At 39.0% G+C, this 14,593-nt stretch overlaps 1 pseudogene; it reads right to left on the bottom strand.

Moving 5' to 3' along the window:
• The window catches only part of LOC123246850, a 102,311-nt pseudogene extending 91,981 nt beyond the window's left edge, over positions 1-10,330 (bottom strand).
• Between the last annotated feature and the right edge of the window lie 4,263 nt (positions 10,331-14,593).

Here is a 14,593-nt window from a genome sequence, read left to right as displayed (position 1 = left end):
TCAAAAAACAAAACCCCATATTTTCATATGTAGTCACTCTCTCAGAGCTGTAACAAATGTTTTTCCCAAATGGAGTGCAGATGGAAAATGTAAGTAAATACAGTCTCAGAGAATGACTACCTTCCCCCTGGAGAATCACGGAGTTGCCCAAGCATTCAATTATCTGTTGAACATATCCTATGAGAGAGTTTGGGGAGGCTGAGGAGCCAAGCAGTTAAACAGAGACCAAAGGGTGCCTGTTACTTTTTATTACAAACCACAGTTCCAGTCAAAGAAGCCCAGGTTTCAATCCTCATTCCTTTTTCCAAAGTCATAGACCTTAACTTGTAGAGATGCTAAAACACTATCTGTGTCCTCAAGGCCATTAATTTCCTCTATGAGACTTCAAAGTCACAAGACATACATTCCACAGCTAGGGCCAATGGGTATATAACATAAGGGAGGGAGATCTGGACTCGAGAGATGGAAACAATTTTTCATAATGGTGGCTCTTCGGTAATAGAATGGGTTGTCACATGTTCTCTTTCCCAAAAGTGTTCAAATAGAAGATAAATGACTTTGCTCCCTACCCCTGCCGGAAGCAGTGAATAGCACAACAGATAAAGCATTGGTCCTGCCAGGAATACCAGAGCTCAAATCTGACCTCATTCACATACTAGCTGTAGGACCTTGGACAAGTCATTTAACTTGTTCTCTGCCTGTTTCCTCAACTCTAAAATGGAGATAATAACACCAACCTCTCGGGGTGTTGTTGTGAGGATTATATGTAATAATATTTGTAAAAAGTTCTTATCACAGTGCCTGACCCAAAGAAGGTGCTAAACAAATACTTTCTCTCTCTCTCTCTCTCTCTCTCTCTCTCTCTCTCTCTCTCTCTCTCTCTGTCTCTGTCTCTGTCTCTGTCTGTCTGTCTGTCTCTTGCTCTCTCTTTCTTTCTCTCAGTCACCAAACAGTCACCAAAGCCAGGACATTGTGGTAGTGAGTAAAGAATCTTCTATTCTCATGTCCATCAAGTCTGTACCTTCCCTTTGAACCAATGGAGAGCTGTCCTAAGTCAAGGAGACAACTCCAAATTCTGTCTCTCTCTGTCTCTCTATCTCTGTCTCTCTCTGTCTCTGTCTCTCTCTGTGTCACACACACACACGCACACACACACACACACACACACACACACACACACACACACACACACTCCCTAAATTAAAGTTGTAGAGGGATTGCACTACATCTCCAATGGAAGACTGGACAGGAGGGTTTCCAAGATCTCTTCCAGCTCTGAGAATCTATGAATTTAAGGTTCTTTATTGCTGTTTCAAGTAGTAAATCCTACCAGAATAGTGAACTAAGTTGCAGATACAAATGGCATTAGGTAGATGCCTCTGAGAAATTAGCAAATCTTGGATAATTTAAAACAGAGATTCGAATTTTATCTACTTATTTTATTTACAAATTCATAGACACCCAGAGTATAAGAATTGGAAGGTCCTTTAAAGATCATCTAACCTTGGGCAGCTGGGTAGCTCAGTGGAGTGAGAGTCAGGCCTAGAGACAGGAGGTCCTAGGTTCAAATCCGGCCTCAGCCACTTCCCAGCTGTGTGACCCTGGGCAAGTCACTTGACCCCCATTGCCCACCCTTACCAATCTTCCACCTATGAGACAATATACCAAAAAGTACAAGGGAAAAAAAAAAAAAAAAAAAAAAAAAGATCATCTAACCTTTATAATAATAATGGTCACAAACAGAACTTTATGAGAGGTGATGGAATATCTTGGCTGGAGAGCTGACCTCAGAGTCAAGAAGACTCAGCTCCAAGTTCTACCTTTGATACATACTGTTTGTCTCTCTAATCAAGTCCCTTAAATCTCAGAGCCCCCTCCCTACCCCCACAAGTCTCTAAGACTATTCAATGCTGAGAAAATGCCCATCTGAATTGGTAGAGGGAAATTATTCACCAAAAGGAACCCACCACACATCCTTTAAGCCTTTTTTCCCCCTAACCCTTACTTTCTGTCTTAGAATTTATATTAAGTATTGGTTCCAAGGCAAAAGACCTGGATTTGAGTTATCCAGGTGCCCCATGGGAGAATGCTGAGGGAAAAGATCTGACAGAAACATGGTCATGTGAAGGAGCACTGGAAGAGCAAACACTATGTAATGAATAGGGGATTGGACTTTGAGTTAAAAGATCTAAATTCAAATCCCTTCCATAGTCACTTTCTAGATGCATGACCCTGGGCAAGTCAGGCTAAGTTGTTTGGGCCTTGGATTCCTTCTTCATTCTTATGGCCTCTAAAGTCCTATCTCTAGGCTCTAAATCTCTGATCCAATGAGCTGGCTGAAAAAGCAAGAGAGCAAAGCACCATAGAATAGAAAGAGGAATGACGATGGAGTGAGACAACCTACGTGTGAGTCCTAGTTAGACCATACCCAGGTCATTGGCTGTTCTGTCTTGGAAAGGACACTTTCTGCGTCTAACCTTATTCTTCTATAAAAGGGCACAATTACCATACTTATTCTATCAGCCAATTATTAAGCACCTACTATATACCAGAAACTGAGAGTGTTGTGAGAGCTCTGTGAGAGAATACAGGTCAAAGTATACTGATGTATTCAATGATACATAAAGATGAGGTGCTTTTCCTGGGATGGAACCAACTTTTAACCATCCAACATATTTAAATCCACAAATTGTCTTCAAACATGGCACCTTGCTTTTGTCTATCCTCCAACTAAAGTATTTGGTGGAGTAGAAGGAGCCCTAAATTCAGAATCCAAATGGGTTCAAATCCTACCTCTGCTACTTACTACATGCATGGTCTACATTAAGTAAGTCACTTTAAGCTCTCTGGGCCTCACTTAATTATCTGTAAATTGAGAGCATTAAACTGGGTGCCTCTAAAGTCCTTTCTCTTGCATTGAAATGTTTTTTTAAACTAAATTAATTTAAATTAAATTAATTAATTAAAATTAACCTTCCCAGTCCCCAAACCTGAAGGCCATCAAACAGTCTCCAATGCCTATGGAGGGACACAGTGGCAATAAGCAAAGAATCTTCCTTCTACTCTCCTGTCCACCTTCCCTTAGAACCTCTAGTGGAAGGCCCTAAGAGCCACAGTGCCTTGTGTTGGCACCAGAATAGTCTCACCCAATAATATTTGTAAAAGCACTTAGTACAGAGCCTGGCACATAGTGGGCACTCTGTAAATGCTTATTCTCTTCCCCTTTCCCATTGCCCTCTCTCCTTCCCTTGGTCCAGTCAACCAGTGGCTCCAAAGAGAAAGCATAGGATCAAAGTCTGTAGAAGAGGATTTCATTTTTCAGGGGACAGAAAGGGAGAACAGAAGTAAATACTGACATCCCTCAGGCCTGATTTACACAGAAGCAACACAACTTGGCAAAAAATGAAAACAAAAAAGCAAAAAAAAATGTCATCTACATTCTTGGACACTGGATTGATTTTTTTTTCCATTTCTTACCCAGATATTTGACATCTCAGACAGTTGATAATGACTCTGAGAATTAATTGACAAGGTCTCACCTCTTTTGCTAAGCACACACAAAGGCTGTTGCCCTGGCAGGAGGGTTCTAATCCTTTGCCAAGGAGCTCTATGTTTAGCTCTAATCTGTTCCACATTTTTTATCAACAACTAAGATAAAGATGTTGAGAACATGCTGATCAAATCTGTAATTGCTGCCAGGCCAGAAGGAATTGACATCAACACCAGAGTAGGTGGCCCTTCTCTTTAGAGATGACTCAGGAAAATTCAGATAGAAAACTAGGAAATGGGATGATCTGGAAGAAGAATATCTTGGCTGGAGAGCTGACCTCAGAGTCAAGAAGACTCAGCTCCAAGTTCTACCTTTCATACTACTGTTGGTCTCTCTTAAATCTCAGAGCCCCCTCCCTACCCCCACAAGACTCTAAGACTATTCATTGCTGAGAAAATGCCCATCTGAGTTGGTACCCTTCCTTTCTTTGTATAAATGGCAAACTAAGAGAACAGAACGCTATTAAGTGCCAGGCTCCCATGGAATGCTGGTCAATGTTGCTGAATAGTTTTTTTTTCCTCTTTCTTTTTTTACTCCATGTTATAAGGGATGTCTCTCTGAGTAGGGGAAGGGCAAAGTTTATGTCAGCAATCAGAGGTGATATAAGAGCAAAAAATGTCAACAACCTTTAGAAAGAATGACTCACAACTCAATTCATTTCAGCAGCATTTATTGAATTCCTTCTGAGTGCCAAGGCTTTGGGCCAGGCATTGGAGATAAGAAACAAAACCAAACCCATAGTTTTTGTCCCAAAGAAGCTTATATATTACTAGAGGCTCATGTAAGCCTGGAAATTCCTCATAAAATCATGCCACAGCCTGGATAAACATTTGTCCAGATAAATAAATACAGCATAATTTGAGGAGGAGAGGAGAATGCTAACAAGGCTTGGGATCAGGAAGAACTTCTAGCAAGAGGTGACATCTCAATATCACAAGACTGAAGAGCTAGAGAGACTCAGCAGCATTTAGTCCAGACACTAAAGGAATTCCTACCATCATATACTCTGCCAGTGGCTGTCTACTCTGTACTGGGAGAGTTCTGTGGGGGGAAAAAAAGGGTAGGAAGGAAGTGAGAGATTCTAAAGTGTCCAAATGAGAAAGAAATGCATTCCAAGTTGAGGAGACCACTTCTCCAAGGAGAGTAAGCCAGGCAATGGAGTGTCAAGTTCAGCAAACAACAAGTAGGTGATCTGAGCTGGAATGTACAGTTTTGTGGCTAGTCACTTTTCAGTCCTGTCCAACTCTTCATGATGGGGTTTCCTTGGCAAAGATACTAGAATGGTTGGTCACTTCCTTCTCCAGCTCATTTTATGAGCTGAGGATTTTATGAGATGAGGAAACACAGGCAAACAGAGTTAAGTGACTTGCCCAGGGTCACACAGCAGAGATACTAGAGTGGTTGCCATTTCCTTCTCCAGTTCATTTGACAGATAAGGAAACTGAGGCAAGTCGCTTAACTCTGTTTGCCTCCTTTTTCTCATCTATAAAATGAACTAGAGAAGGAAATAGCCAACCGTTCTAGTATCTTTGCTGTGTGACCCTGGGCAAGGATCTGAGAACAGAATTGAACTAACTTCTTCCTCACTCCAAGCCCAGTGCTCTCTCCATCACTGCCCCATCAATTTGTTTACTTGTGCTAAAAACCATGGTTTATCTCAGCACTGAGAAAGGCTGACTGGGATAGCTGCCCAGAAATAATGGCATTCTACCAATAGTGATAGCTAATGGGCCCAGGGACTGAGAAGGGGATCTCAACACCATGGGCTTCTACTTTAAGGACTTCTATTTTTCAAGTTTACTATATTCCAGGTCCATTAGCTTACAGAGAGTCCTTTGCAGTTTAATTGCTGTTCCATCCAATCAGCTATAGAACGAAGACTTTGAGGAGAGAAGCTGGGATCAAGGGAGGGATTTTGAAGGTGTTCTATTATTCCCTCTAAGCTTCAGAGAGGGAGGGATGCGTTCAGTACATAGACAGATTCATGGAGCACTAAGGACCCTTGGAGAATTTACCTTGAAAAGTTGCCTGTGTAATAACTAGAAGGAACCATTCAAAATTCAGACACTATTTATTCTGAATCTTCTCCCTTCAAATAGTCATTTGTTAAGCTTCTACAATATTCCTGGTGCAATAATAGGTCATGGAGGTGTGATGGCATATATTTTTTAAAATCCTGACTTTCCATCTTAGAATCAATATTGTACGTTGGTTCCAAGGTAGAAAATCAATAAAGGCTAGACAATGGGGATTAAAATGACTTGCCCAGGGTCACACAGTTAGGAAGTGTCTGAGGCCACATTTGAACCCAGGACCTCCCATCTCTAGATCTGACTATCTATCCACTGAGCTACCTAGCTTCCTCCATGATGGCCTATTTTTTATGTCATGATCTAAAAGATTTTTTTTTTATTTTAAAGGAATGCTTTTTAAACACATACCTTATTGTACCAACTCTTGGGCTAACTAATCAGGTTGATTAGAAATAATGGAATCCATTTCATTCAATTCAACATTTGTCAGGCTCTTATTATATGTTAGGCACCGTGCTAAACACCAGGTTACAAAAAGGCAAAAATTAAACATTCTCTGCTTCTAAGGAACTTGCAAACTATTAAGGAAGACAACAAGTACCTAAGCAGGTGCAACAGCTTGACCAGTCCCTGAGCTCAGTTCCCTGGAGCTTGCCCAGAATGCCTCTGAAACATGGGGAAAGTGTTTTAGTCTGCTTCTGGGAGAGTTCTGATGATGCGTAATGGAAGTGCCTTGGAGAGATTTACATAGAAATTTGGTTATTGTTTCTAGTCTGCTAACAGTGTGATGGAGTCTCTTTGGTTGGCTGAATATGTGCAACTAGAGCTGGGAGTGCCTTCAAAAAGGCAGAAGTAGCTTTAGCATCTTTCTGGGTTGGACCCTTTCTCTTGGATTGATTTCACTTAGGCTGACTCATTCCTGTTAGATGGAATCTGGTGAGGCAGTGCTACAAGGAACAAAGTCTTAGACCTTTTCTCCATCCTATAAATATAGACCTTGATCTTTTACAATTATACTTTCATTTTAAATGAAGGCTATTAAATTGATGACTACAACCTTGTGAGTTTTGAAAAATGAGAGGAACTAGTCCCCCAAAGTCTAGAGACCATGCTGGGATTTGCAGAAGAATTGGACATCGATGCCCTGACAAGTGAAGATTGATGTTTGTAGTAGGAAGGCAAGGGAAGGAATGGGAACAGAAGGGAAAGAGTATTTATAGAGTTCCAGGCATTGTGCTAAGCATTTTTTATGAATATTATCCCATTTGGTCTTCACAAAAACCCTGTGAGATAGATACAATTATTATCTCCATTTTACAGTTGAGGAAACTGAGGCAAGCAGAGGTTAAGTGACTTTCCAAGCATTATAAAAGGTCCCCAGCCCAGTGATAGCTAAAAAGAACTCATCTGGCAGTGATGTTGCATTGAGGACATAGACTTGTTAAGTAGAAACTTCATTTAATATGAGCCAGCTCTTCCTATAAACAAGATAGTATAAGGGAAACTGATGCTGAGGTATAGGAGGAAAAGTTGCTACTTTAGTTCTTCTCATGCCATTGAAGTAAATATCTATTTGTAAGAATTAATTGACATTAATTCAATAAATGGATCAGCCAAGTTAGTTACTGGTGACGCAATTGGAGTTGGTTGGGGATCACAAAGAATAGGGGCTTGAGCCAATAGAAAAAGAGAATCCTTCATCTTTTCTGGGGTATTCCTAGAGCCCTGAGAGAATTAGCTGGAGCCAGCCAGGATCTGGGGCAGTGAGCCCAAATCAAATTCACTCTATAGGTAAAGATAAAATAAATACAAAGTAATTTGACAGAGGGAAAGGTGAGGAGGGAAGAAAGAAGAGAGGGACAGTGGAAGGGACCAATAGCTAGAAATATCGGGAAAGGCTCCATGCATGCAGCAAGTGACACTTCACATGATTTTTGAAGGAAACTGGGAACTCTGAGAGGTTGAGGGGTGCCCGCTAAGCATGGGGGACAGCTTTGGGAGCTCTAGTATCCCACATGAGAAGTAGGAAGAAAGCCAGTTTGGGTAGAGAAAAGACTGAACAAAAGGAAGTGTATGTAATGAGGATGGAGTGTGGTGTAGTGGAAAGGGGTGTAGACAAGGAACCAAGAGTCCCAGGTTTGAAAAACCAACCCCATTTTGCTCTTTGCTAGGCATGTGACAGGGTTCAAATCCCTTCGCTTCTTAGAGACTTTTTCTTCACATGTCAGAGGGGGGATAATGATGCTTAGCCCAGACTTCACGGGTTCTCTGGAAGATCAAACGAGATAATGTATATGTGGTGCTCTATAACCCTTAACACACTATGTAAATGTAAGACGTTATTGTCATAACACACGGACTCACCGAAGAGAGGCTCAAAATCGCAACAGAATATTGCTTAGAATTAACAGATTCTCGATGGAAGAGAGGAAGAATTAGAAAATCCAATAACCTCGGACATGAAAATTCTCACCTCATCAACTGTGTCAGAGGATTACAATGCTTTTATTAAGAGTCTGTTAGCCAATGTATTTGCTCTGTCAATCACTTCGAAATTTTAATTACACCATTGGGAGTACAAGAGTGTGAGAACTCTGCTTATTACAGAAAATTAAAAAAAAACAGCATATGAAAAAAAGAAAATCTGGTAGACAGTAACTTTCTGAAAGAAAGCAGATGATGGCATTCTATATTCTTCTTACATACACACACACTAGAGACTCCACTCACAATTCAATTTCTTCCTGCAGTCATTTTTCAATCATGCCCAACTCTTCATGACTCCATTTGGGTTTTCTTGGCAAAGAAGTTGGGATAGTCTGCCATTTCCTTCTCCAGCTCATTTTACAGAGGAAGAAACTGAGGCAAATACCTACCCAGAGTCACACAGCTAGTAAGTGTCTGAGGCCAGATTTCAGCCCACATCTTCCTGATTAGGCCTATTCAATTTCTACTCCTTGTTAAAGGAAAAACTACTACTGATCCCACTACTACCACCACACACATTTGAGACATAAAGTAGACAGAATGTAGGACTTGAAGTCTTAAGACCCCAGTTCAAATCTCAGGTGGAACCCTTGCTTTGGGACTGGTCTAATCACTTAATCTTTCTAGCCCTCCATTTTTTTCACTTGTAGGACGAGAAAATTAGACTCAGTGATTTATAACATCTCTTCTAGCTTTAAGTCAACGGACACTCATATGCATGGGAAAATCCATTTCTCTACCTCCTTAAACTGCTTTTATTCCCATTTCATTTTGAATATTTCTGTTTAATAATTATATAGATCACATGGGACCATTTTTGGAAACAAGAAGGGAATACATCCCAAGTAAATAAAAATAAATCACTGAAGAACTAAGACCAGAGAGTTTACATTCATAGCTGGAGCAGACAATGAATGCATTCATTTTTTAAAATATAATGTTCGATGTGAATTAGAGTTATTATTGTTGCTGGTTGTGGGATCCAGAGCTACAAGGGCCTTAGAGAACACAGAGTTCAACCTCCTCCTTTACCGATGGGTCAAGAAGATGCCAGGGAGGTTGTGACTTACTAAAGGTCTACACAGGTGATAAGCATCAGAGGGGAGATTCCTTCTCTGGGAAACCAGACCTGCCAATGTTATTATAGTTTGGTGTGAGAGGGCCAGTACAAAGGGTGAGTAGTTGAGAGGTATTGAGGCATTCCATGCACCTGGTTTATTGATACAGATCCAACTGGGTGGCCTTTCAGGTCCTTTCCTTGCCCAAGATTCAGTGATTCTGGGACCCCTGACCCCAGCATTCTCCCTATGGAGTCCACAGTTTGACCATAAATGCCTTAAACCCTCTGAAGGTTACTGGATTCCATTAGGTCTGTTTGCCATCAGTACTAATGAAAACTGCAGGACCGAATCCTTATAAATTATTATCATGACGATTCACCCCACAGCAGCCATCAAGTCCTCCAGGTACCCAGAAACTCCCCTTCAAAGCACTCAGGCATCTCTCCGGCCAGACAGACCCTCTAGCTCTCCAGACAAATTGATTTATGAACTGGGATCTCTGCAACCTTAACTGAGAATGCATTCATACCATGAAACTTTATGAGGTTCAGCTGTTTATAGCCTTTCCCCAAATCTTTTCATTCTAAAGATTTATTGAAGGAAAAAACAAATTAGGTCTGTTGGTGCTAAGGGGCATGCTATAATTTGGGAGTGATGGATTGATGCAGAGAAGGCATATTATAGCATCCTCATTGTTCCCCTTCTATGAGGTGCTAAGAGAAATCTCAAAAAACGTTGGAATCAAAAATAAAGTCAAAACATATCCTATGGTTGGAGGGGAAAAAAATTAATGTTCTCCTCGCCCACTGTTAGGGGGCTCTAGCTGGAAAAGAAGATTTGCAAAGGTTTCTTTTACATTAGGACATGGCTGCATCCCATGAGCCTCTATTCTCCTTCTCTTTACATAAATAAAGGGGCTTCACCTGGGACACAAGATATCTCGGCTTTTTCAATACCGGTTGTTCTTCCTCTCATGATTCCAACACAAAACAATCAAAAGAAATCAGCATATTCCTTGTTCTCCATTTCCACTTCTGGACTTTTCCTCTGTCACCATCACTAAGCAGGGCTGTCCTGAGAAGACTAGCAACTCTGGTGTAAGGGCTTTCTGAGTCCTTTTTAGGACTGTTCATCTACCTTTGGGGTCCACCTATCACTCAACTCTTACCTGTGGCTCCAAGAAGCTGTAGCAGCCACATCTCGGTAAAACCATCTTAGCAGATGAGCTAAATCATGTCACAGGTAAATGATGGAGCACAAACTGGGGGTTGTCTACCTCAGTATGTAAAGACTTCTCCCAGTGGAATGAGCAGATGAGAACAATTTGTTACAATGGCTCTGAAGGCAGTAGAAGCAGGTATTATGGAGTGCTTAGAACTGGATTGGACATTGAAGAAGCCAAGGCCATCCACTGCATCCTGAGCCATCACCAGTCATCTTGACTTTTGCCTTGTCACTGGACTTGGATGGCAACTTTGTTGTGACTCTGCATCACTTAAATCCAAATCATGTGCGAGTCAAGACATTTCATCATGATGCCATCGGTCCTCTTCTAAAGTGAAGGATGAACAACAATATCATTAAACAGTATCTTTGAAGTTCTCAACAACTCATTAAAAAATGCTTCCTGGATCCCCATGGCTGCCATCTACCTATCACAAGTTCATTCTCTTTTTTCAGTGATTTTAGTAACTTGTCATAGTCTTCTTCTCCACTCCAATATCTGCCCTCTTCCTTAGGGATTTCAAAATTCATATCAATGACCATTTGAACACTCTGACCTCTCAATTTATTACTTTCTTTAAATCTCTTCTGACTTTGATTTCCCTTCTAAATCAGTCATCTTTGAGGACAGTCACATCTTAGACTCCAACATCATTCAAAATAGTTCCACCTTCAAGATTCTGATTTCTGAAATTTCCCCTCCCTATTCCTTTATGCAATACCTCATTGTTGGTTTTCTTGCTTCAAAGTCTTTCCCCATTTCAGTCCCTCCTCCTTGCAGCTCCCAAAATGATTTTCCCAAAGTGTAAGTCTGATCATATTACACACACTCAAACTCATACACACACATGTGCACACACACATAATTCCAATGGCTCCCTATGGTATCTGGCATCAAAAAGAAATTTATCTGTTTGGTATTTAAATCCCTTCGCAAGCCACAGAGCCTACTTTTCTAGTATTATTATAAAAATATTCCCTTCCCTTCCTATCTTTCAATTTCCAGCTAAAGTCCCACCTTCTACAAGAAGCCTTTCCTGATTCCCCTTAATTCTACTTCCATCTCTCGATCAAATTCCTCCAGTTTATCCCATATATAATTTGTTCCTACAGAGTTGGTCGCACGTTGTCACATTCAACACAGTGATTAAACTATGCATGTCTTGAAAATAGAGACTGGTTTTCCACCTTTCTTTGTATCCCTAGAGATGCTTAGTACCTGTTATGTAGTTGATACTTAATAAAAGTTTATCAACTGGTTGATTGATTCTACAATCAACCAAACTGCCTTGCCCCCAATTACCAAGTCATATGAAAACACAACTGAACTATACAAAAATGAACTAAAAATTAAAATATGATATAATCTCACAAGACAAAAGACATAAAATATGAGGAGTGAATTTATATTGAAATGTATTTTTGTTGAGTTGAAATCATGGACAAATCATGCTGTTTGATGTTTTCCTCTTTGTACAATGAATATCTACATACAAAGAAACATCATTCCTGCTGACAAGCTGCTGTGTTTACTGATGGGTTTGACCTATTTTTTGATTGTTGTGTATCTTTTGTTTCTTTAAAAATCATTTTAATGCACCTAGTTGGCTGAGAAATTTGATCAAATTAGCTGATTAATTACTTACAAAAATATTATTTATAACTCCTTACTAACTCTAAGAAAACAGGGTTTTTTAAGATAAAGAAGCCTATTCAATCATACTGTTTTCCCTAAAATATTATTAGTCTTTTAAAAAATCCAAAAGGGTTTTTATTCCATTAATAAAATAAAAATATTGTTAAACTACAGTTTATGATGTTTAGTCCATCCTTTTAAATTTCTAGTTCTGTAGCATTTTATAATGTGCAGAATATGTTAATATAGTAATGTATATAGCATAAATAAATGTGCACATGTTGGCTCAAAACATTTTTTAAATGGTAGAGGCTCGAGTTATAAAAAGTTGAAGGTTACTGACCTCCACCACATACTGCTCTACAGCCTTGAAGGCATCACTGTATTACAATACAATATAATAACTGATGTTTCTAATGAGAAGCCCAGGCCATCAGGAAAAATTAAATTATACTTGGTGCACTCTGTTGAAAATGGAAGAGAAGCATGTAATCCACACTGGAAAGATTTTCATGAAAAATGCCGAAGATGAAAGAATTAGGTATTTAAAGGAATGAGTATTCAGTAAAGTAGAAAACCCAAGGAACTAAACAATATATGCATATTAAAAGACTCATGGGGTTTCACCTCAATCCCAGCAAATTGACAAAGATGAAAAAAATGGGAATAGTCAATATTGGGGTCATTTTCAGTGCCCCAACACTTGCTGTCATCTACATTGTTCATGGCAGGTTAAATTGATATACTAATTCCGGATGCTAATGTGAAATTATTCCAGAAAGCCTCTAAATATTATATATACCTTGACCTGGCAAAACCACTACTGGGCATATTTCCCAAGGAAGCCAGAGATGAAAGTAAAGTTCCCCCTATGTTTACCAAAATATTTATCTTTGTTGTAGTAAAACATTAGAAAGAAAACAGGTGCTCATTATTTGGGGAATGGCTGGAAAACCTCTTATCTATAAATGTAAGTTACTGAGCAGTAAGAAATTATAAATATGAGGATTGAGGAAGAAAACTTATTTAAAAAATATTTTTAAAATTATTTTAAATGATCCTAGTCTTTGGACTAATGTGAAACATAAACTCTTATCAGTCATTTTGTAACTGTCAATTCCTCAACAATGCCTGGCTTCCCTCTTTTCTTCTCAGACCAGCAAGACTCCCTTATTGGGTTAATAGGATGGTGACCAGACACAGGCAAGCAACCCTTGAAGAATTGAACTAAAACTGGACTAGGGGAATGTTCAGACTAAAAAGAAGGAAGAAGTCTCTCTAAATATTTATATTTAATAGAAGAATATTTATATTAATAGAATTTGACCATCTGAAAAGGAGAATTCTTAAAGGGAGTAGTCCAAGAGGAATTGAAAGATTTAAGGAAAATTATTCTCCAAGCTCATGCTAAAAGCTGTGACTATTGTTCTGTTAGATGAAGTAAAATATTAGTTGAACTTTTCAAGAGCTATTTCATCTCGTTTAGAATTATGGCTATTTTTCAGAAATGCTATAACTGTAACTTTGGAATGGCTATATTAGAGCTTTTCAGAGCCATGGGTGACTTTGCTTGTCTTTTATGTTCGTTCTTATTCTCTCTCTGTCTCTATCTCTGTCTCTGTCTCTCTCTCTCTCTGTCTCTCTCTGTCTCTGCCTGTCTCTCTCTGTCTTCTCTTTCTCTCTCTCTCTCTCTCTCTCTCTCTCTCTCTCTCTCTCTATATATATATATATATATATATATATATATATATATATATATATATATCTTTGTATCTCTGTCTCTCTTTGTCTCTGTCCCTCCATCTGTCTCTGTCTCTCCATCTGTCTCTCTTCCTCCCTTTCTACCTCCCTCCCTCCCTTCAGATTAGTCATTGGCTACATGATTGTAAGTAAAAGAGAAATCTGAAAAATGAATGTCCTGAAGAAGAGATAATGAAGACCTCTTCAAGGTAGAGAAGGGGATGGTATTAGGACAGAATATTTTATACATTTTCGGATGCTGTCACTGTATCATGTTTTCACTTAATTATTTTTTAAATGAGAGAGGATTCAAGGGAGAGAAGGGAGAGACATGTACTAGCTGTCATATTTTAAAAGATGTCAATAAAATAGGAAATATATATGGACTGAACCTATTATTTCAATAATATGGAGAACTCTCATATGGGAAAACTCTTGCCAAATCAAGCCAGCACATGTTCTGCAACTTATAGTCATGAATGAAGAATTGAAGAGAACTGAAAAGTTAATGACTTGCCCAGAAACACACAATTAGCAAATGTCAAAAGCAAGACTTGAATCTAGATCTCCCAGATTCCAAGGCTACATCTCTCTCAAACTACACCATGCTGACTTACTATCATTAAGAAGTATCTATACTTTGAATGACATATATACAATAAATAATATAATAAATTAATATATTATATTATTCTATAGTATTAAAATATAATGAAATAATATATAATAAAATAAATATTATATATAATATAATGAATATATGTAATATAATAAACATACTTGAATGAATTAACCACTGATTTAACTATTATTAGCAATGCAAGGATCCAAGACAACTCCAAGGGACTCAAGACAAAAAAGC

This window comes from Gracilinanus agilis, chromosome 4 (genome assembly GCF_016433145.1).
Source record: "Gracilinanus agilis isolate LMUSP501 chromosome 4, AgileGrace, whole genome shotgun sequence".
Classification (NCBI taxonomy): domain Eukaryota; kingdom Metazoa; phylum Chordata; class Mammalia; order Didelphimorphia; family Didelphidae; genus Gracilinanus; species Gracilinanus agilis.
The sequence above is the reverse complement of the archived record's forward strand: the minus strand, read 5'-3'. Positions and strand labels throughout refer to the sequence as shown.